This window comes from Macrobrachium nipponense, chromosome 1 (assembly GCF_015104395.2).
Source record: "Macrobrachium nipponense isolate FS-2020 chromosome 1, ASM1510439v2, whole genome shotgun sequence".
NCBI classification, from domain to species: domain Eukaryota; kingdom Metazoa; phylum Arthropoda; class Malacostraca; order Decapoda; family Palaemonidae; genus Macrobrachium; species Macrobrachium nipponense.
Window position 1 is genome coordinate 175,233,569 of NC_087200.1, and position 24,625 is coordinate 175,258,193.

Below are 24,625 nucleotides of genomic sequence, written 5' to 3' on the forward strand. Positions count from 1 at the left end.
TTAATTTCTTGTTCTAATAAGGAGCAAGATCTACTAGATGACCTAGCTGAAGCCTTCCTCACTCTATCTCTCTCAAGCTTCCTAACATATGATGATAATTCCTTCCATTCAAGCTCCGTAGGTTCTCGCATTCCACACAGGTGTTAATAACATTCATTCTCCCTGCATTTAGCGCAAATACTATGCGGATCTAATGCCGATTTAGGCAGCCTAACCTTACAGTCTCCCTACTGCAAACTCTAAACATAGGTGAAGCCTTAGCGTCAGACATCGTGAAAGAGTAGTCAAAACCAAAGTCGAAAAACAGTCCACAATAAGCGTATGCCAAGCCAGAGAAAAAACAGAATACGTCACCAAAAACCAATCCAAATTCTCGGCAAACGAGTTGAAATCCAAGAGGGAGGAAACGAACAATAGGTGTTGTCCCGGTTCAACCGACAGAGAAATTATGGCTTAGAAAACGGGAATAGTTCCAGACCCCACCGCCACCCAGCGGCGGGAATGGTGGATCACCTGACCTACCTGTCGCGTGTGCCGCGAGTTTTGAAATTCTGTCGGGACGACCGAGTCTATAGTAAGTATATATCTGCTGGGTAAGTTACTTGTACAAAAATTACAATTATAATTGATATACTATCATCATACAAGATAAGAACTAAAACTAACAGCAACCACTGGGGATATTTATGATTAAATATATACTAATAAGATGTTATGTGAGAGAGAGAGGCAATACATGCTTGCTTTAAGTCAAGTTCACAACTACGCTCATGAGCTGCTGACTTCTGACCTCATCCTGTCTAAAAGTCACTTGCCATTAGTGAATGTATGGGCTATAGAAGTAATTTAACCACTTTCCCGACTGATTCCTTGAAATTGACAGTTTGTAATATTGATTGCTCTCCATGAGTGAATCCATCCACTACCCAAAACCTATTAGTATTGCTACTCATATGTGGGTATCCATCCATCAACCTTTAATGGACGGGTAATATATCAATATATCACAACAAGAGCACAGCAAGCAAGCAAGCAACAAAGCAAAGCACACAAAGCAAGCAAACAGCACAAAGCAAGCAAGCACAACCAGCACAGCACACCACGCACAAAACACAAGCACAAAAGGCAGCAAACACCACCAGCAAGCAAAAGCAAAGGCAAAAACACAAGCAAAAGCAGCAACAACAAAACAAACATGCAGCACAAGCAAAAGCAAAAGCACAAGCAAAGCGAAGCAAGCAACAAGCAAGCAGCACACAACAGCAACAGCACAAAGCAGCACAACACACCAAACAACAAGCACACACAGCAAAACAAGGCACAAAGCAGCAGAGCAACACCAGCAACAGCAAGGCAAAAGCAAAACCAGACACAACACCCGAGCAAAGCACACAACAAGCAAAGCACACAGCACATCAAAGCAGCAAGCAAAAAAAACAAAACCAGCACAACAGCAAGCACACACAAGCAAGCAGCACGAGCAAAGCAGCAGCAACAAAAAAACAACACAAGCAGCGAACAAAAACACACAAAACACAAGCAAAACAAGCATCAAAGCATCACAGCACAAACAGAGTCCAACAAGACACACAACACAGCACACAAACAAGCACACACAAGCAAGACAAAGCAGCAAGCAGCAGCAAGCCAAGCACAACAAACAAGGCAACAAAAGGCAAACACAGGCACACTAAAAGCACACACACAAGCACAAGCACACAAACAAGCAGCAGCAAAAAACTCTGCACAAAAAAGCAACACCAAGGCAGCACCCCAGGTCGGCAAAGCTTTCAGGTGGGCCAATTTAAGACAAAAAAACACCTCAATGCAAAGAGGAAGATATGCAAATGCACATGGTGAAAGAAGTAAAATTCTAAAAAATTTTCCCTACCTTCCAGGAGAAGTTGAAAATGAATATTTACAACCCGTTGTGGAGAATGTTTTACAAAGGGAGAATGTTTTACAAGACAATACTTAGTACTAAATTTTACAAAGTTGTACATTATTTTCTAAAAAAATAAAACATTATTTTTCTAAATAAATAAATTGATTTTTTATTTTGTAAAATTATAAAATAAGCTCACACAACATCAAAACATCAGAAATATAATTAATAACAAATTCTGAGCACATCTACTGTAAAGTATTTACATAAATTTACCGAGAACAAAGATGCAATAACTTTTTTTATCTATACGTACATATTTTTTCTAATATTTCTTTGCACTTTTCTTTGCAAAATGATCATTTTTATAATAAAATCAGTTGACTCATCTATGATGATGGAAAATAAATTGCTCTTCAATTTTTCAACTAAATCATTTGTCATACAGGTACCTAGGTTTTCTGTTATTTCAGGGCATTTTGTACTTTTCATTTGTAGACCTTGTGCAATTACTGAATCTGGAAACATTGCTTTACAAAAGTCAATGAGATGGTCAGCAATTAAGAAAGGCAGATTGTGTTCTGCAATATACCAAATCAGCAAGATTGCTGCCATTTTTTTCTGGTGTTCCACACTATGGGGTTCTTCGTCATGAATCTTGGTTGTCAGTTATAAAAAATGCATACAGTTTGTATCATATTCACAATTATCAGCAGCCAATCAAATTAATACAGTAGAAAAATAAAAGTGACTGTTACCTTTACCTTGTGCTGTTTGATAGTTGTCAGATCTGCATAAAACTTCTGACAATTATTGCAAAATGCTTTAGTGTGATCACCCTCTACCCTGGATAACCAGGTTTTAAACTCCTCTGATAGTAGCCAATCGTCCGGCAATTTTCTTCTGGTAGTCATAGCTGCCTTTTGGAAGAAAAATACATAATACTTATTGAGTAGCCTACTCTGTCATTATTAATTATTTGTATAATGATATGGACAAGATGTATCAGGTTAATCGTTGACACTTACCCCTGTCAAGAAGAAGGATGAAGTGCCGGTGGAGTGTGAATTACGTCTGTTTTAGGCCTAGGCTAACCTCCGGTTCAATTCCGAGGTTATTTGTCTTATTCATCACCCATGTTGGATTGCTATCACACAAAAGACACAGAAAATTTTTTTTTACATTATTTATGATTTAATGGTTAGAAAGCAGAAAATTTAATGGTTAGAATACATAATTTTCTGATGTAGAATTATTTTCCGTGACTTGAAAAACTATATGTTGCTAGCTTAGTATAAAGTAACTTTGATGAAGAAAAATAAGCAATTTCAATCAAATTCATCTGAATAAATAAGCAGGATATGTTTTACAACTTTATTTTCATAATAAAACATAAAAAGGCAAAGTGAAGCCGATCTAAGGCCCACTACTCGCTACCGTTACGGCTAGCGCCTCTGACGTCATTCCTGCAGATAGCACCCAAGCTTGGGCCCCCCCCCCCCCCCCCCCCCCAAAAAAAAGGAGGGGGGGTGAAGGAAAGTAAAGGGTGGGATTTCACTGGGCGACACAGGCCCTTGCCCAGAAATAGATTTTTCCTTCGTCAAAATCCCTTTTCTGGGCTCAGCCTGTGTCGCTACTTGAAATAGTACCAGAGAAATGGCCACACAGCTTGGAAGAAGGAAGCACACATGTAATATATAGGATAACTCAAAAACAACTTAAGGTTAATTGCTATAATCTATGAACAAGGTTACAGAACAAGTAACAACAGGGCAATTGGAACCTTAATACTAAATCAAAATACAAAACAATGCATACTTAATAGTAAACAGCAAGGCTTAACGCAAACTGTGACTCATCCTAGGAACAAAACAAGAGGAAACATCACAATTATATACATGTGGCATCCAAGGTACAATATGGCTACATGGTGGCTGAGCTACGGCAAGAATGTTAGCGAGGCAGGTAGGAAGGAGAGATCTAAGTTAAACTACTTACTACTACTCAAGCAGTGTCAGGAGAAACTGTGTTTCCCGCTGCCACTGCTGGAAATTTAAGGGCTTCTAAGGACTTAAGATAACGGCGTTTGAATACTGTCGGAGATTTCCAGCCTGTGTACTTCTTCAGATCATCAAATTCAAATGTTGAAAATAATTAATAGAGGTAGCTACTTGCCCTAACATCATGTACCCGTGGAAGGACTTCGGGTTGGCTTGCTTTATAAGTATAGATTTGCTGCCTAATTCCTTTTAAGGAAATGGTGGCTCCCTTTTCTCTAACAAATAGAGGGCCTGAAGATCTTAGGGCAGTTCTATTTAGGTATGCTTTCAGAGAAGAAACTGGACATAAGGACGGGTCCTGTGGAAGTGGGAGAATTTTCCACGGGTCCACCTATCCAGTGGGTCCTCATTCTTAGCTAGAAATTGACGATCTGGAGAAATTAACACTTCTCCTGAAGGGAGAAACTCTATATGACCTGAGTCTCTAGATAGAGCCGACAGTTCGGATACCCTGGCTCCTAAGGCCAGACTTAACAGGAATAATGTTTTCCTCAGAGGGGTAAAAAGTCATATGAGTTATATTAGTGTCCGAGGCCAATTTAAGGATATCATTCAAAACCATGACACAGACTTGGGCCTCTCGGATGGCCCGAGTCTAAGCGCAGGCCTTAGGGATAGATGAAAACTAAGAATCTGTCAGATCTATTTTTGAATCCAAACTGGAAGATTTTCTTAAGTGTAGACGTAGTAGTAATAGTACTAGCTGCTAAACCTCTCTCAAACAGTGTTCTGAAAAACGGATATGGCCAGATTGGTTTGTCATGGTTTGTGTATCAGTTCCTTAGGAATACAGCTAGTTTTTTAACAGCTGAATCATATTGACGCAAGGTTGATTCCCGTTTATCAGATTCTAAGAATAAGATGTTCTTGGGGTCGATATTAGCATCTCTTTGTGCCGCAAACTTCATGAAGTCCATAAAGTTAGGGCTTTCTGAATTCCCGAGGAAGCACAGTCCGCGTTTGTACTAGTTGTGATAGTTTGGGATTGGGATCCGTTGAGGGCGGAGTCCCAATTCCAGTAGAAGTGGGAACCAATTGCTCTTGGGCCAATTGGGGGCTATTAGAGCAATGTGGCCTTTGAACGTCCTGAGCTTGTTCAGAACTTTCAAGAGAAGATTCACTGGAGGAAAGAGGTAAATCTTCTTCCATTGATTCCAGTCTATAGCCATGGCGTCCGTGGCATAGGCCAGAGGGTCCGGAGGTTTGGGGGCCACATAACCAGGGAGTTTGTGATTCGACTCAGTTGGCGAAGAGATCTACCTGAAGCCCTGGGACTAGTTGACAGACCCAACTGAATGACTGCTTGTCCAGGGACCACTCTGACTCCAGCGGGACTGAGCGTGATAGCGCGTCCGCTACTACGTTCCTTACGCCTGCTAGATGAGTGGCGGACAGGTGCCATTTGTTCTTGTCTGCTAGTGAAAATATGGCTATCATGAAACATGGTTCACGTGATGCTCAACTTGGATGCTCCCCTGTTGATGCAGTGTACTACTACTGCACTGTTACATCACCAGTTTGATATGAGATTTCTTGGCTGGATGAGCTTTTTTTCAGGGTCAGACACTGCCATAAGCTTCCAGTACATTGATATGAAGCTGGCGGAATGGTAGGGACCAGGTTCCCCCCTGTACCTTTTTGTACTGTGAGTATCCTCCCCAGCCGCTTAGTGATGCACTGTGTGGATCACTAGGGCCGGCTGAAGGAACCTAGAGCGGAATTGCCTTTGACAAATTCTTGATCTCCTCCACGGGCAGAGTCTCTTATGTAAGATCGCTGGGATAGGGGCTAATTTGTCCAGGGATCTCTTGTTTGCTCTTGAAAGCCAAACCCGGTTTAAGTCCTTCAGTTTGGCTTTTAGAAGAACGTCCGTTACTGAAGCGAATTGGAGAGAACCTAAGATTCTTTCTTGGTTCCTCCGGGACGTCTGCTTGCACTTGAGAAATTGCCTGGTTGCTTTGGCTATTTCTCTCCTCTTCAACGGCGGAATTGATAGTGTGTGAGAGTTCAAGTCCCACTGAATGCCTAACCACTGGAAGCGGGACTCCGGTGTTAGCCGGGACTTGGTTTTGTTTATCTGGAAGCCTAGATGTTCCAGAAACTGGATTACTTTGACCGTTGCTTTGCGGCATGCTACGATGCTTGTGGCCCATATGTGCCAATCGTCCAGATAAGCTACTAGCATTATTCCTTGAGACCTTAGTTCTTGAACAACTGTCTCCGCCAGTTTTGTAAATATCCTGGGGGCTACGTTGAGCCCGAACGGCATTACTTTGAAAGAGAATGCCTGGTTTCCTAGTCTGAAGCCTAGAAACGGGCGGAAGTGTCTTGCTACTGGAACATGATAGTATGCATCTGTAAGATCTATAGAGGTGGTGACGGCCCCAAGGGGAAGTAAGGTCCGCACCTGAGAAACGGTCAGCATCCGGAACTTGTCGCAACGAATGAATAAGTTCAGACGGGACAAGTCTAGAATTATTCTTTGCTTGTTTGAGCCTTTCTTTGGCACGCTGAACAAGCGACCTTGAAATTTTAAATGCTTGACTCTTGACACTACTCATTTTTGAAGGAGTTCTTGAGAGTACTCTACCAATTCCGCTGTTGGTTGTTGATGAAAAGTGTTGGATGGAGGGGGACCTTTGAGCCAACTCCACCCTAGACCTTTGGACACAATGCTTTGGGCCCATTTGCTGAACCTCCAACGGTGACGAAAGAGGAACAGTCTCCCTCCTACCTGAGGATTCTCACTGGTTCAAGGAGGGGCGTGCACCACGTCCTCCTCAGGAACCTTTGCCTCGGTTTGGAGGCTCTTCCGCCGCCCCGTTGGTGGAAGGTGCCTCTAGCCATGCTGCCCCTACCAAACCTGTTGAAAGGCTGAAAGGACTGGCTTTCGAAGACTGGGTTGTAAGCAGGGGAGACAGTGTAGGAGGTCGAAGCCTGGCCCTGTTGCGGTGATTGTGTCAGCAGCACACACTGCTGTTGTGGCTGCGACTTGGAAGTGGAAGGTTGTGGTACTTGTGATACCGGAACCGCTTGCACTAGAGTCTGCTGTTGAGGAGCCTGAAGGCTGGAATTTCCTAGGCTTCTTCTTTGATTTGGATTTGATCCAGCTGACTCCGGTTTGCGTTTGTTGACCAAACCCAGCGAACCCTTAGACTTTGATTGATCTAACTGCCTCGCAGTGAACTTCGTTTCACTACAGAGGCTGGGAAGAGGTCAGAGCCCTAAATGGATGAGGCTAAAAGCTTGTTAGGCTCATGGCGGATGGTGGCCTCCACCAGTACATGTTTCCTACAATTTCACCTAGCTATGAAGAAATCATACAAGTCACATTGCATCGAGTACAAAAGTGACTTTGCAATGATCTTGAATAGCGGCTCTTGTCCGTAGATTAGAGCAAATACTTCCGTCATTACTAGGGAATTGAGGGACTTGCACAGCCTCGTCCTGGCGTCGTACTCAGTCTGGATGAGTTGTCTGACAGCCTGGGCAATCTCTCGCTGAATTGAGTGATGGCGCAGTCCGGCTTTAGCTTACCCACTGAAAAGGTGGCTGGAAGATTCTACCCAGTGATCATCAGTTCCGGAGAGCAGGAGGGAGGTTGGTTCTGTTTCCCGGAGCTGTGGCATGGTACGTCCTTCATTGCGGCTTGCAGGGTCAATTCCGCTACCTTCGATGTGAACGGGATAGGTGTCCTCCTCATCCACAGTGAAGATCGTGAAGGTGTTTTTTTTGAAAGCAGTAACCTTGGTTGTGTGAGCGAGTAGTGGGCCTTAGATCGGCTCCTCTGTAGTTGAGGGATTTTGAAGAAGGATGAATCTAAATGGCAAAGGACCTCTGGTAGTGGTTTCACTCACCCCAGAAACCATACCGATACCTTAAATAAGGTGAGTGAGCCAAAATATTCTGGCATTTCCATATTAGCTTTTTTCTCTGGTATTATAGCAATATTTATAGCTTAGAAATGTGTGCTAAAGGAACATTTCACTAGGCGACACAGGCCCTTCCCTGTGCCCAGAAATATGATTTTCCTTCGTCAAAACATCCCGTTTATTAGAGGGAGACCTAATTTCTCAAAACTAAAAAGCTTGCCCTTAAGTTAAAGATGAAGGAAGGAGCAACTTCCATTTGGCAGCAATCGGCAGCTTGAAATTCGTCATTGCTGAACATGAAGTAAGAATTTTTTTTCTAGGTTAACTCCTTTTGACTAACTTTTGGCATGTTATATTTATTTTTTTCTATTGTTGAAACAGGATTTGATGAAAATGACTAGTAAAAGTGATTAACTGAGATGCAGATGTGCTAGAGAGAGAGAGAGAGAGAGAGAGAGAGAGAGAGAGAGAGAGAGAGAGAGAGAGAGAGAGAGAGAGAGAGAGAATTGATCGAGAAAATATCATTTCATGTTGAATTTTGAATTTTTATGATTTCTTTTTAAGAAATTGTAATTTCATATCAAATTTTGAATATTCACCAGTTCTTTTTTTTATCATAGAATAAATTTAGATGAAAATTAGACATACTGAACGTGCCGGACAAAGAATCTGAGACAGGCGCTCACAACCAAGTTTTGTTAGGCTAACAGGAGTGAAAGACATGCAATGATCCGCTAGTCTCCGAAACCCTCAAATGGTTCATAAAGCCTTCCTTCAGCAGAACTCTTTATGGAGGATGAGACAGAGGAGGTTTGAAGGTTTTTGGCAGAGGATAGGTAGAGGAAATTCCATCTAAAAGGTTTTTTTAAAGGAAATGACTGTATTGTACATACACTTGCACCCAGTGGTGGCATTGTTTACGTGTGGGAGTTTTCACCATCCTGTGTGTATTATGTTATTGTTATGATACAATAAAGTTTGTTCATACTTACCTGGCAGATATATATATAGCTGTATTCTCCGACGTCCGACAGAATTTCAAAACTCCCGTCAACACGCAGTGGCGCCGGTGGTTAGTAGCCCCCATTTCCCTCCCCCCATTCCCGGCGCTGGGAGGCGGATATCAGGAATCATCCCAATTTTCTATTCAGATTTTTCATACCACTGTCCCCTGAGGGGAGGTGGGTGGGTCTTCTTTTATTATATATATCTGCCAGGTAAGTATGAACAAACTTTATTGTATCATAACAATAACATTTTGTTCATGAAACTTACCTGTCAGATATATATAGCTGAATCCCACCATTGGAGGTGGAAGGGACAGAATAGAAGGATTTAGGAAACACCTCAAGTGCAGATGATTGACATCTTGATTCTTACCTGTTAGCATAGCTGACTTCTTGATTACTGTCACCGAAGTCTGCTTTTGCTTTACTAGAGTTGCCAACAAGGTAGTGACCTGGTGTAGTTGGTGCGCTCTAGATGATCTGTCAACGGGGGCGTGACCACAATGTGACTAGACCATATTGACCATACGTGAAGGGCAACGAAGCTAAAACACCACCTGACCTAACCTATCGAAGTTAGTCCCCATAACTTCTAGGCTAACGAAAGGGAAAGCGCCTCAAGCGACCAACCCTTCAAAGTTAAAAGCACACCTATCCTTTTTCTATAGGATAGGATTCGTGCTGCTTCCTGCCTCCAATAATATTTCTACGGATATGTATGGTCCTAGCGACTCGCAGATCTCATATGTCGTCTTCACATCCCGTCGGGAGTGTGAAGCGAACACAGAGTTGCTTCGCTCAAACGTGGCACTCAGGTATTACTGAGTGTCATGCTCTGTGAATGCTTCCGAGGCCGCGCCCTCACCTCGTGAGCATTTACTTTAAAAGGTTTCAAATCTTTGTTCAAAAACATGACGAAGAGCCTCTTAGAAAGACTCCTTAAAAATAACGCCAGGGCGTTCTTCGACATGGGCAAGTCTGGTCTTTTTACGGAACACCGCAGATTGTCCGAATGACCTTGACTTTCTTTCTTTAGTTTTATCAAGATAAAACTTGAGAGCCCCGACAGGGCACAGGACTCTCTGTGGCTCTTGCCCAATAATTTGTGCCATCCCCTTGATCTCCAGGCCTCTGGGCCAAGGGTTAGACGGGTTTTCGTTCTTAGCAAGAACGGAAGGCTTAGAGGACACCGAATTATGTCCTCTAAAGCCAAAAACCTCTGATGATGGCTAAAACCTCACTAACCCTCATTTCCGTAGCTAGAGTGGTTAGAAAATTAGCCTTTCTGGTCACGTGTATTAAGTTTACAGAAAGGAGAGGTTCGAAATGCTTTGACATCAATAACTTCAGACTACGTCTAAGTTCCATCAAGATTTCCGCAGACCTCAAAGATCGTGAAGGGCTTTGTTGTTTAACAGATCCGAATCTCTGAGCCTAGAGGCCGTCAACAACATATTTCCGTATTCTACAATCGTTGGGACTGTTAGCTTATCCATACTTCAGACGGAATGGGAAGGCGGTAAGTCATTCACAGAGGTCAGAGGTAGAGGAACAGTCATTCTTCCTGCCCTATGTCCAGAAACGGACCCGGCCCACTCCGATTGGTACACTGCAAAAATCATGCAGCACTGCTTTGCTTTGGCAATGAGACTTGCAATTAATCTTGAAGATCCTCCTCTCGCTTCTTGACAGTCTGAACGCATTCAGACTCAGATCGGAGAGATTTTAGGTACCTCTCGAAGTGAGGCTGTTAGAGTAGACCGATTCTCTCGGAAGGGTCCTTGGAAAGTGCTCTCTGAAGGACGTGACCTCTGTGAATCCAGCCTCTCGAAGGCCAACATGGGCGATCAGCGTCTTTCTCACTCCCTCTGACGCCAGCGATTATCTTATTACATTTCCTAAGCTTTTGAATAGGGGAAAAGGGCTAACCAACTATCCCCATTCCATACTATAGGATGGCGTCTATTGCTACCGCTCTCGGATCGAGAATAAGGGCGCAACGTAGAGGAAGCTTCTTCGTCTTCAATATTGCAAAATCTACGAAAGGACGTCCCCAAAGTCTCCACAACTCTCGACATACTTCTAAGCGAGGATTACTCAAAAGTCAAACGTCAGTAGTTGCTGCCGTCGATCGAGAAGATCCGCACGGACGTGCAATCGTGTAACGAACCTCTTAAGGATCGTTACGTTCCGTGCCTATGCCGATAACCATCTCTCTTTTCTTGGGATATGAGAGAGCTGCGGAATTATCTGAGATGATTTGGACACTCGACCAAAACCTCACTCTTCGAGGAACTGGAGAGCCAACCAAATTGCTTCCAATTCTTTTAGATTATGTCCAGGACTCTGTCCGGATGCCTGGCTCCCTCTCATTATCACCTGAGGTGATCCTTAACCCATTGAGAGACGTTTAGAATTATCTCTAGATCTTTGATGTTATTTCAGTTCTCCTGTAGGAAAAACTGTAGAGGTCTGAATTGCAGTCTATTCAGGGAAACAAGCTTCTCCAGCGAGGAAATGGTCCCCAGCAGACTCATCCATTCCCTCACTAAGCATGCTTCCTTCCCTAATAAGGCTGCGCTTTGCATAAGCAGGAGAGCATTATTATAGTGCTATGCTGCGGTAGACTCGTACAGAATTCTGTTACAGTGCGGTAAGCAGCGCCGAACATGTCTAAGAGATATCTCTGTTTGAAAATTTCTTAGCAAAAGGAAGTCGTTTATTCATGATTACCAGAAATCCCTCAACCCGAGGCGAAAGTCATGATTGTAGGGCAGAGATACGGTTCGTAAATCATCCCGCGGGAGAGAGAGACGTAACCGACTGAGCAGTACAACGAGCTACCTAACACTGAGTTGGTGACAGTGTGAGACACTGTGACAGTTACAGGCAGCAGCTTATGTTCACCTTCTCGCAGTCTTATGCCGAGTTGCCAGCTATTCTATTCATCTAAGGAATAGATTTTCCATTATTTGAACAGAAAACTCTCAAGTTGGCATATCTAAGCGCAAACAGAATTCGCTAATACAGAAGCTGATTTTGTGTTGTCGTAAACATTACGCTTAATTAACCAAATGTTAAATCGGAAACGTCCTGGAAAAGTTGCCGGAGTACCGATTAAATATACTGCGTCATCCACAATGACAGCAACCTCTCGTTTCGCACTATTCTGCCTGAGTTACCAGCTACTCTCTTCTACGAAGGAATAGGTTCGTTACTATTATCGATCATAAGAAAATTCTCAAGCAGGCATATTTAAGCGAAACATAATTCGCTACATGCAGAAGCTGAGTTGGTGTTGTTGTAACAATACCTTCAAGCATTGTCCTTACACCGGAAACTCCTGGAAGTTTGCAGGAAGTACCGATTAATACACTTAAAAAAAATAACAGTCCTTTCGGTTGCCATCTGTAGAGGTAACCACGATATGCGTATATGACTTGAACTTTACATTAGTAATATGACGCGAAGTTTAAAATACCTAAGTATTGCAGTCACTTGAACATATAATTCTCTACTACATTCTTTCCTCGACGAGGAAGAGAGAGAGAATGGAAATCGACTGTCTTCATTCTCTTTGCCAAGAAAAGGAATAATATTATTCAAATGGAAATCCTCAAGTGAGAACCGAAGATCGAAAAGGAAAGTTCAAGCTTCTTATGATATTTGACATAAGACTTCATGGACGTAGTCTATAAGTCTTTTTCCTGGATGAGCCTCTGACTAATGAATGAGAGCTCTTTCGAAATTTTGTTACTTATCCGCTTATGCGATAAAATGTTATTAAGAACTTTGTCAATGAGAACTAACCCAATTGCATGACGGAAAGTAATCCAGGAATTCGAGCATATAGCCTTCCCGATTCCCGCAGAAATCGAGGAAGGGGCAGGATTCTGATTAGAGACTGGGCTTACGACAGGAAGGACCTTAATGTTCCCCTTCGGCAGCGCAATCCCGAAAGCAGACGAGGCGTTTATGACACCGAAATCTGCTTACAGTTTTCCTGGAATTCATCAAGTGATGGATTCTCTTGAACGCATCCCTTCGTAGAAAGAGAAGTAGACATCTTGACGAGAAACCAAACTCCTTCCTCTACTTCGACGACGCCCTCTTGAAGAGCGTTCTTGCAGGAATCCTGCCGAACGTCCTTGATGCGTAGGACGCCTATCGTTCTGAAGAACGTCCTGGCAAGTGCTCTACCGAGCGTCATGACGTGTAGGATGCCGAGCGTCTTCAAAAGCGTCCTCGCTAGCGTCCTGGCGAGCGTCCTCGCTAGCGTCCTGGCGATTAGTCCAGATGTGTAAGACATCGAGCGTCTTCCAAAAAGCTTATCAATGTTTATGACGTCGAGCGTCTTCTGAAAGGCCACCCGAAAAGCGTCCTGGAGAGCCGCACACTGCTCCTGAGTGTGAGAGCCCTATAGGAAGACGTAAGGCTATCGTCTCCAAGACGGCCTTAAAGACTTTCGTTACCTTCTAACAAAGACGGTGGCCGCCTGTGCAACATTTGCGTCTTAGTAATGCAAATGAACATATCCAGACACAGCGCTCAAAAAAGGAACGCCGAGCGTTCCGAAAGGCATAATCGCGAGGTGCTTGCCGACGAACGTCCTGATTGCATTCTTTGAGCGTCTTGAAGAGCGTCCGGAATAGAAGAGCGACGAACATCAAGGGGAAGCGTCATAGTGAATGACGTGCGTCAACACGAGTAACTTGAGAGGCTTCCTGGCGAGGGGAGAGCCGCTCATGAAACGCGAGCGTCCTAAGCATAAGTACGGTGATCGTCATCAGGACGAGTCTTCAGGACGTTCGCCACTCTTGACAAAAACGACGGCCGGCTGTGCGACATCTTGCGTCTTTGTCACGCTCATCGACACTGCAGAAGGGCATTTAAAAGGACGCCTGTGTGTTTCTTGGGTATGAGGAATTCTTTGCCCTTCTCCTGTCGAAAACTAGGATAGTCTGTCCAGTGTCATCTCTGTCGCTGACAGAGCGTCCCTTAGGGACGAGTAAGATGCGTCTTGGCGAGCTGTTTGACTATGCAAATCAGCTTGCCGGACGTCAATCTTATGAGCTTGAACAATATCCCGTTTCGTAGTAAAGCGAACGTCACATAACGTATACATAACGCCATGAGGGAGGAGGAAACCTTAGCCGATGACAAATAAGACCTCCTTGGAGCGTCCACCAAATTGGCGAAATCTCCTTGAGAAGAAGACGGTGCTTTCAATCCTGCTTCTTCTCCTGTTTTCGTACCAGATCCCAGCTCTCCCTTTCAGTCTAGATGGAGGAAGTGCAAACGAAGTCTTCCTCTCGATAGAGCGTTGAATGTCTCGAAGGCGTCCTTGTGAGGGTCCTGCCTTAAGGACATTTTAATCTCTTGACCAAGACGACAGCCGCCTGTGCGACATTTTGCGTCTTTGTCACGCTTATCGATATTAAGTCAAGCCGAAGGGACGCCAGATCGATGTGGGTTCCCCGTAACCCTCCTTCGGCTTTCGACATGCCCTCTCCCTAGTCCTGGGAGTCCGACAGAGGTCCAGGCCCTAGAGGCGTTATGGGGCGGGATCTGACGTTCCCTCCTGACGAGAGAGAGGACGTGAAGCGTCCTCTTCTCTAAAGCTTCTTAGAGGGCGGCGAGTCCTTCCGAGAGCTCCAACCTTGCGGGGAGGACGCCTCGGAGGACGAGAAGCAATCTTCATGATTCGTGCACGTGCACATCTTTGGCAGCCTTATCCTGCCGAAGGGACGCCAGATCGGTGGGGGGGTTCCCGTAACCCTCCTTCGGTTTTCAACTTGCCCCACTCCCTGGTCCTGGGAGTCCGACAGAGGTTTAGACCTAGAGGCGTTATAGGACCGATCTGACGCCCCCTCCACAACACTAGGGGCAAAATCAACATCACTACACTCACAACACTGATTGGAGAGCGAGCACTTTTTCAAGCTTACTTGATGTAATCCACAATAATAGAAAGGCATTACTTCTCACAGAACTTCCTCTAGGCCCGTAAGCCATCCACAGGGTTAGGCAAAATAAAGTCTACTGGAGGTTAGTAGGTTCATTATCCTAACTTCTGTTACTGTGGAGGAAGACCTCCTGATTCTATATCACGCTCTAATTTGCGTACATACGAATCATACTGTTCTTTCGGAATCAGTCAACATTACACTAATTACATTGATCTCTCAACAAAGAAAACATGGTAAACGTCATGTATACTAAACGAGTGTCTACCGAAGGTTCGTAGCCTCCCCTTACCCGTTGCAGACAACAAAATCTGAACTAGGCTACCTAGATTCAGACATCATATGCAATGAAAAAATTTTAATTAATTTATGATAGCGTAGCCTAGCCACAAATCCAAGTCAATCATTCAAAAAAATAAGTAGGATACTTAAAGCGGCTAATGAAGTTTTCAAAAATCCTAGGCGGAGGTAGTGGAAACAGGTGTTTCACTACGCGACAGAGAAAAATCTGAATAGAAAATGGAATGATTCCTGATATCCGCCTCCCAGCGGCGGGAATGGGTACTAACCACCTGGCCGCCCAACTGCGTGTGCCGGGAGTTTTGAAATTCTGTCGGACGTCGGAGAATACAGCTATATATATATCTGACAGGTAAGTTTCATGAACAAACTAACTTTTTCAAGTTATTAAAACCTTTTAAATGTTTTATTTATAGATAAGAACAATTTCATATTAGAAAAAATTACAGTATAGTAGTAGTACATAGAAAGTATTTGAAAATTGATATAAAAAAAGTTTGACTGGGTAAGCTGCCGTTTGCCTTGCCTTGGCCCCTAATGGAATTTTCCCATAAGGTATGTTTTCGAAATCTGCAAATTGCCAATCTTACGAGGCTGTTTGATCGACCAAATTCTTGCATAAGTGTACTAGCATATTTGTAGGGTGGTCCTGTAAATTGTACTCCAGCCTAATTCTTCTTCATTTGAGGGAAAAGAATAAGGACTGGAAGCCAACCTCCCTCATTCTCTAATGAAAAAAAGTGAAGGTGAAGTGGTCCAAAGGGGAGAATTCTACGGTGATAACAGGATACCGAAGATGACTAGTTCAAGCCGAATTGGTTGTTCCCACAACAGTAGCACTGGAGAGGCTTTCAAACCTCTCGATGCTATCCATCCTGAACAGATTGACGTATGTTCAGTGAGATCCTAAGATTGAACCAAAAACATAAGTGTCTTGGGTTCGAACTCTGAGGAGTAAACTCCATAGAATTTCTCTTATTTCCTTGTTCATTACAGTATAACCAGGAAGTAGAGGGAAAAACAAACAAAAGAGGATTGACTGTTCACACAAAAGTGAGCAAAAGTTGACCGGAGTTAAATGCAGTCAAAGCTGGCTAAAACTTGCCACGTCTTGCTATGCACCTACCTTCTCCATGACCAAAACCTCATGAAGAGGACTACACAGAGGACCTCCTCCTATCTCCTTCAGACGCCTTGTCCCAAGGAACAATGACACTGATCTGATCCGAGCCATCAATGCAGCTCGGTCCCTCTCTCGCCCTGCGCCACTATCATGATGGAGAGAAGACTACCTATCATTGACTGTGGACGTACGGCCCCCCTTGGGGGTTGTACACTCGGAGAGATCTGTACACGAGTATACCTGACACAGCCAGTTTCATGAGCAGCGCCTAGGAACCAGAGACAGGAGAACGAAACTGGGTTTGAGCTCCTTGGGCTCCTGAGACACTATATTTTGGGGATAGTGTCCAGGTTCCTGCTCCGGAAGGATCAGGTGAGCCAAAGAGAGCCAAATGCTTCCTTCCCAGGGAAAGGATGCAGACCCTTAGAAGTCTCAAGAATACCTTCCTCTTCTTAGGACGTGGAACCCTTTGAAGAGGGAGGTTAGGAGGCGTCAGATGACGAAGATGAAAGACAATGACCCTGTGAAAACTCGCTGCAACACAGGAAGGGAGGGTGCTATGTCATGGAAAGGAACCACACTGATCAAGAAGTTTGTTTTTTGCTTGGCTTGGCAGAGCTGTCTGGTCAAGCTGAGTTGAGTCAGCTGAGCAGATCACCACTACATAATTATGAGTGGTAATCGTCAATGGAGAACTATCACTTCTTCTCAATTACTGTTCTCCTTCAAGGCCGAAGAAGAATAAAGAGGGATTCTGAGTCTGTTGTCCTACATGTTCAGACCCTAAGGTCCAATACAAAAAGGCGGTACTTGACCATTCACCTGGAAGGTGTTGCATTCAGTTCCAAGCTCTGCATAACTCCAACCCAGACTGAGGAGCAAATTCATCTGTACTTACTGGTAACATCTCGCTATCCAAGCACTTGTAATAGTGATAGCTCGAGCCTACAATTCCATAACATAAAATTCCAATGCTTGCGAGTAAACCAAAAACTCTTGTAAAAGACAATAATCAGACGAGCCTCGTCTCGCCCTGGAATACTCGGCAATATGATGAAGCTGAGCACTCGGTGAGCACCAGCGAAACCAAGGGATCCAGTAGCTTGGCGATATTCCCGATTATTGTAATACTTATTGGGATTGCCCGTTGTCCGAGCGTTTGGAAATCACAGAAAACCAAATCACTCTGTGAACGCCAGAAATTCCAAGGAATTTAATGTCTTACGAGACACTTGCTTTCCCTAATTACAATTGCTGGGGATGTCGGTCTCGCCCATGTTTGGAAATTACAGAAAAACCATAAAACACTCTGAGAATGCCAGAATTAAATTCCAAGGAATCAAAGCATTTCAGCGAGATTTCCGGGGAATGTAGTAACAATTATCAGGAATTCTCGCCTCGCCCGAGTATTCAGCGAGACCCCGAATTTCGTCAAAGAAATGATCATTGGGGAAGGGTCCCTCCTCAACCCTCCCCATAGAAATCTATGAGAAATGAGCATAAAAAACAGTCCTAAATGTGAGCATTTAAGACTGGAATTTTTGGTGAGTACAATTCAAACAGAATATACTTCGGGGCTCCCAAAACGCAAGAAACCCATAGGGGATTGTGAACTGAAAATTAGTCCAAAGAGAGAATAAGCCAGGGAGACATAATCTCCAGATTTAATATAAGACCTTCTGAGTCACAGGCAGGCCATCAACCTGTGGTGATGGCTGCGACACACGTCTAGGAAGTGTTACTGCTGGAGAAACGGTTTGCCCCGAGGACGGTTCACAAACTCACACGGAAGGTGAAATGTTCGCCGAGACCAGTTGGTCCCAGCGAACGTGACTGTCACCTGGTGGGGTTGACCGTGCACCTGACTGGAGAGGGCTGGCACCGTCCTCCCGCCATGCTCAAGTCCTCGTCAAGGCCAAAATTTGCTCAAGAGGACTGAATGGAGGACCCCTACTGGTCTCGATGCGCGCACAGTCCCATGGGACCATCACATCAACCCCTGGAAAACCGAGCAATCACACAAGAGCGATCACTGGCAGGCGTAGTCATCTAAGGCAACTAACTCCTTTCTTCACTCTGTGCGTTTAGTTCTATGGCGGTGAGAGGAACTCAAGCGTCACCGATCTGGGATGCATGTGATTCCATAGATTTAGTGCATCCGGGGAAAATCGCGAACGAGCATCCGATATGGAACTACTCTTAGAGGGAATACCTTTAGGACTAGCAGCAGTAGCGCAAACCTTAGTTTGCGCTTTCTATGGCTCCGACAGCTAGGCCCCTTGGGACAACATGACGGGTGCTGGAAGGTGAGTCCGCGGTAGACCCAACTGCCTCCTCAGTTTGAGGAGGCAGACCCTTAGAAGTCCCGTGACGAGAATACTTATGGGGGGAGCTACCTTCCCTCCTCTTTGTCAGGGAGCCCTTAGAATCAAGGGATGGAGCTGATGAAAAATATAATGATTCGAAAAGGAAGATGACGACATTTTACAAGCTCTCGTGAATGGTACCTCTGGCGTTCGTCGCGCTCTTCAATTGTTTATCAGTGTTGCCAATTGCTATGTGTTTACCCCCTCCAAACTGGGTATAAGACTTACACAAACGGGAGGGTAATGAAAATTAGCGTATCTATTTGTAGTATATATAGTACATGTTAGAGCAATTTTTATCATTACTGCATTACTATGACAACTAGAATTATGGAAACAGGTTGTAAATGCATCGGCGTATGTGTAAACTCCACTAGATTGGCAACGATGAGTCATTTTGACGTCATCTGCTCGTACGTCAGAAATATCTGCAATTTTTAATGGTTAATTTGGTTGCAAAAAAGGGATAATAGACATGAATTAAATAAAAATTTTGCAGTAACAAGTAAAGTTAAATTAAAATAATGAGTAACGCGGAACAAGTTAAGGAATAAAGCTTTGCACCTCATTATACCGTGTACTCATGTGCTGCCTGTAACTGTGTTTTGGGAGTGAGCGCTTAGGAACCAGGAAACTGTGGCGTGGTTTCAAGTGCAATTTGGAGTGAATTAAGACCAAATTAAATGTTGTATAATTCAATCAATTAGCACTGTGAGTTTCAGTTGTGATGGGCAGTGAGGATAAAACCACCAACCTTACAAGGTAAAAATTGAATTTCAGTTCAAACCATGACCCCGGGAACTAAGTTTCATACTTTCACCTAATATAGGCAACAAAATGTTTTTGTTTTATTGTGCTGATTGCAACTGCATCTTGAGTAAGATCAAAAACATTACATATATATGATAACATTGCTCAAATGAGTGCTAGGAAGGCTGGGAAAGATGGTGGATGTCTGTGGTTACGAACGGCAAGTCACGAGGTTGCCCGCCATATTGGGATTTCAAAACTGCCTTGAAAAAATATTTTACGAAGAGCTTACATGCTTATTTAGTTCGTATGGGGCTTTTCATATATCACATTTATTGTTGACGAAACTTCAATCTTTGAATAAGTTTGGTAATTTGTATTCTTGTTTTCACCAAGTATATATTGGAGTGAAAAAATAAAGATGTAATTTTGTTTCCCCTCTTGTTTCACCAATTTATATATTGAGTGAATAAGACCGAGCCACGCCCGAATGACGATGATCGACTGCAGTTTGTTACCCAATACCATGTAGGAACAAAGTGGTTTTTGGTATAGGTACTAGTATTACCTATAATGCCAAATAGCTAATAATTCAATATCAACACAGTAGGTATAGCCTTACTATTCAAAACACATAAGACCCAATAAAAGAAAAGAAAGATCCCATGCAGGAAATCGGGTATTCACAAGCAGTCAGCAGGGAGACAGAAGCTAGTTTAGTTTACCTACTGCGAACTAACCTTGTTCAGAAATAAAAGGCTGGGTATTTCATATACTAAGTATTCCGCTCGTGCTAGACTATGGCAATTGCATTTTCCTATGTTATGTACTACAAGATTGAAAGTAATATTTATTCCGCCAACTGTAACTAAACAGTAATTTACTTGAAGACTACACGACGATACCAACGGGTGCGATGTACCAAGTATAGAGTTCAAAGGATAATAACAGTTTAGTTTATAGTCCGGCCAAAAAATATTACTTTCAAATCTTGTACAGCAAGTAAAAAATAACATAGCAAAACGTCAACTGCCATAGTTTAGCTCGCTGCGGAATAGTTATATAGATCTACCAAAGGCGTATTCAAGCTGCTAAACCTGTAGCTAGCTACTAGGTATATGCTTTTATAGTGTAAAAGCCCATGGATTTGTAGCTAGCCTTGGCTACCTAGTTGTGGGCTAGGTAGTACCTACGTAGCTAGTATAGCTAGTACTACCTATCGTGTAGGAACAACTTCCTTGACAAAGAAGTCAATGCAGAGTAGCTACCTAGATGGTCAGGATAATGTACCTATTATGCATTTCAGAGTGAAAAGTACTAACCCTAACCAGTCTCACCTTTTACCTAACCTAACCTTGGGATACTGTGGCCTAGCCTGGATGTGGGCCCGGACACCCCAGTCATTTGTGGACCCCCCTGGACTATTCTGCATCCTCCCCTAAGGTTTTTCCTTTTATACAGAAGCAGTCTGCACAGACTGCAAAGGAACGTAACCGCTGGATACGACATCCACTAGGGATTGGTGTGTTTTTAAGTTGCATGGAACCAGTAAGGTATTCAGCAACGGGACCAACAGACCGTGACTTTCCGAACCACGTCGAGAGTGAACTTATATCACCAAGAAATTACACATCTCTAACCCCGCTCAGGAAAATGGCCGAGAACCGAAACCTCACGGCCCACCGAGGTGGTACGCCAACATCATACCGACCACGCCACTGAGGCGCTCCACTAGAGATTGGGACGTTCAATGTAGGTATTTCGCCGTATTTAGTACTGGCCCCTGGAGGGTTAATTACAGTCGTCCGAATAAATATTACTTAAAATCTGTTCAGTAAGTAAAAACTGCATAGAAAAAAACCGCAACTGCCATAGTCTAGGCCGCGCGGGTAAGTACCCTAGATGTACCCTCCATAACCTTAGTTGGGGGTGCCATGCCCTAACACCTAGGGTGGAGTTTTAAGCCCCTTTGCAGCCCCAATTCTCCAAAATTAGTAGTAACATTTTTTTTAATTACTATACACATAGTAGGGGTATAACCAATAACGTAGGTAAAGGCTAGGCTACTTACCATCCCGCCAGAAGTCACGGGAGGGGTGAAGGGTTAAAGGATGGCATCCATGGCAAGATCCTGAGCAAATGGATTAAAACAACAGTTTTGTATTTCGACCGCAATTTTCTCTTTTCTTTAAGAGTAGTGAGGGGGTAAAGAGGGGGGGAATTGAAAAATTGCAGATAATCTCGGGCTAATTTCCAAAAGACCACATAGGGTAGTAACTAGTAGACATGTTTCGGCCAAATCAAACATGCTAACATGAAAGTTGCCACCATCGCTCATTTCGCAAAACATTCTAAAACCACGTTGCGCTTCGGACGAGGGAGGGATCGTTTATCAAATTGAAACTTTACTAAATAAATAATATCTAAAAGGATGTATCATTTATATAAACAATGTAAGGGGTAGATCATTTGAGAATTTCACGAGATACTGATTTCAGAAATTTCACAAGATAATTTTAAACGTTTCACAAAAATAACCAGAGAAAATTTAATTACATAATCGAGGAAATTTATTTAGATAATTGATATATTTGCCCGCCTTTCCTTATGGATTTTTTTTTCTCTATAGAATACTTTTATTTGTTTAAATTCGCGCTGCTCAAGTGAATCGTGAAATGTTTATCGTTGAGATTCCATTTTTCAAGTATATAAAAAAAAGTTACCGTATTCTCTTGTTCATGGCTTAATGATTTGATCGGATCGCATTTAGCAACAACAGGAAACTACAGTTAGCTGCCACGGGCGGAGTTTTTTATTTTCTAGACAACTGAGTAAAATATTTGAAATTAGAAGAAGAAGACGAAGAAAACAAACCAATGAGAATGTATTCCACAGATCGGGTGCCGTCGAAATTGGAAATTATTTATGTTTTTTTTATTTCGCATGTGGGAGGAATCGTTGAAAGTGATGTGCTCGAAATCAAAAATTAGAAATCCAAGATTATTTTCCTTGTTGTTACCTTCATTTTTGGCTATTTTCAACTTGGGACATCATGATTTGATAACTTTCATCAGATTTTATGTTCATATATTCGGAAATAAGTTATACTTAGAAAAAAGAAGAATAATATTATGATATAGTATCTTCAAATTATTTTTGAGGGCACAGGTCTAACTAAGCTGCTGCCAAATTATTTCATGCCCTTGTTTGTACCAATCTATTAGAAATATCTTTACTATGCAACATTTGGATTAAAAATGAAAATGGGAAATCATTTTTGAATGAAGTCTTTATCATTAATGTATAAGTCTTGAAGAAAACGGCACTAGATAAGCTTATGTCTAAAGTCTCTCTCTCTCTCTCTCTCTCTCTTCCCTTCTCTCTCTCCTCTCTCTCTCGTCTCTCTCTCTCTCTCTCTCTCTCAAAATCTCGGGCATTTGAAATTTCATAGGACAGCCATCTTTTTTTTTTACCCTAACGAAACTGCCATTTTCTTCTTTTTCCGCTTAGGCCTACGTTAAAAAGCCTCTTCTCTCTCTCTCTCTCTCTCTCTCTCTCGTCTCTCTCTCTCCTCTCTCTCTCTCAGGCAGCATTTGAAATTCCAAAGGACAGCCGTTTTCGATATGGCTGCCATATAGTTTGTAGATTGTTTAGTTTGATTCAAGATGTTTTTGGACCAATACTGAGACCAAGAGTATTCAGACAGTTTCTACTTACGATTAAAAATAAAAGATAATTATGCTTGTCATTTCATGCGATAAATGCCCGTCTTAAATGAAACATTAACTTTTTTATCATGATCTTGGTATCATTTCACATGCTTTATAAAAATACAGAAAAAATATGAGTATAAATATCCAGAAAAGGTTCCTTTTCGCAGTTCATTTTCTCTCAGTTGATAAAGTAAAGTCCCATATGAAAATTTAAGCTCACGGTAGACTATCAGTTCTCAACAATAGTCATCATTGAGATATGAGTCCTGAATTATTAGTATTCGGGGACTCCAGTGTAGGATTGTTCCTTCAGAATTGTTGTTCTCGTAAATGAGTGAAAGGTGTACTTCATCTTCTTCTTTTTCTTTCGGCCAAGTGATAAACCTTATCAAAATCACGAAGAGTTTTTTTAAGAGTAACCTTATCTTCGTAACTCCTTAGATAAACCATTTTTGCTGTTTGTGCCGGTTACATGATTCAACCTATCAATCAGTCTCTGATAAAATAAAAAATATGGGTTTCAAGTTTTAATCACCAACCTGTCAAAATGACCTTTGTAGAGAGAGAGAGAAAAAAAATAAAGCCATACCCCATTTCTATTTAAGAAATAGCCTATTGGTCTAGTGATTGGCAACACACCTTTTCTATTAAGAAATAGCCTATTGGTCTAGTGATTAGCAACACACCTATACAAGAGACACAAGATCGATCACAGCAGGGGGAAAAGATATGGTCAAGTTTCTGTGCTTTTGTTGATCTAAGAAGTATGATTTGTGTGTCTGGTAGTTAGTCGATCGCTGTGGGTTGCATCCATGGTGGCAAAGGGCATGGCGATATAGGTAGGTATACCCAGTAATCTCATCCCCCCAAGGTGAAGATAAAAAATAATGGGTGAAATGCCTAAATGAAATTATTAAGTTATGGAATTAATTTATCTAAATAAAAGGAAAACAAAACAGCTCTATATAATAAAGTGTAGGCTCCCTCTATACTTAACCTCCAGTATAACTTCTTTCTTTCTTTTCCAATCTTGGCTGTCTAACCTTTTTGATCATTATTTCAATAATGCCAACTCAGTGGTTTGTTTCTACCGTTAAGACCCTTGTACCTTATCCCCTTTATTTTCAGGAACTTTTCTTATTTTGCTGTCCGCAACCACTCCAACTCTCTTTTCAACCAGAGAAAGCGATGAATTGCCTTTAAGTGCCCTGTGCTTGGCACGACAGCCGCTAAATCTCAGTAAGACTCAAAAATCAAGAGTAACTTTCGGGAGAAAGTGGAGAAATAAGGTCATTGGGTACTTGGCGCGTAAGGTTGAGGTCCTGCAACTGGGGGAAAACCGAGGAAACTTTATTATAGTGGTTGACCTTCCTCATTCTACCCTTTCACCCTGATTATCCTACCATTTCCTTTTCTCAGTCAACTACCTGGCAGGTACGGAGAGTTGTATGGGTAGTGAGTGTCTAGGAAAGAACTTTCGTTAGTCTTCTACCAATACAGACGAGTTTTTAAAATTAAAATGGAAAAAAAAAAAAACACACATCACACGTTACCAACAACCGACAACAACTTCCAGCGCAGCT

At 42.7% G+C, this 24,625-nt stretch overlaps 1 long non-coding RNA gene across 1 annotated transcript in view; it reads right to left on the reverse strand.

The window, feature by feature from the left end:
* Window positions 1-2,527: 2,527 nt before the first annotated feature.
* The window catches only part of LOC135220314 (uncharacterized), a 33,885-nt gene continuing 11,787 nt past the window's right edge, over window positions 2,528-24,625 (reverse strand). The window contains exons 2-3 of the long non-coding RNA XR_010315652.1: window positions 2,914-3,032; window positions 2,528-2,805 (exon numbers count right to left, since the gene is read on the reverse strand). This is a non-coding gene — a long non-coding RNA (uncharacterized LOC135220314). The remainder of the gene's footprint in view (window positions 2,806-2,913; window positions 3,033-24,625) is intronic.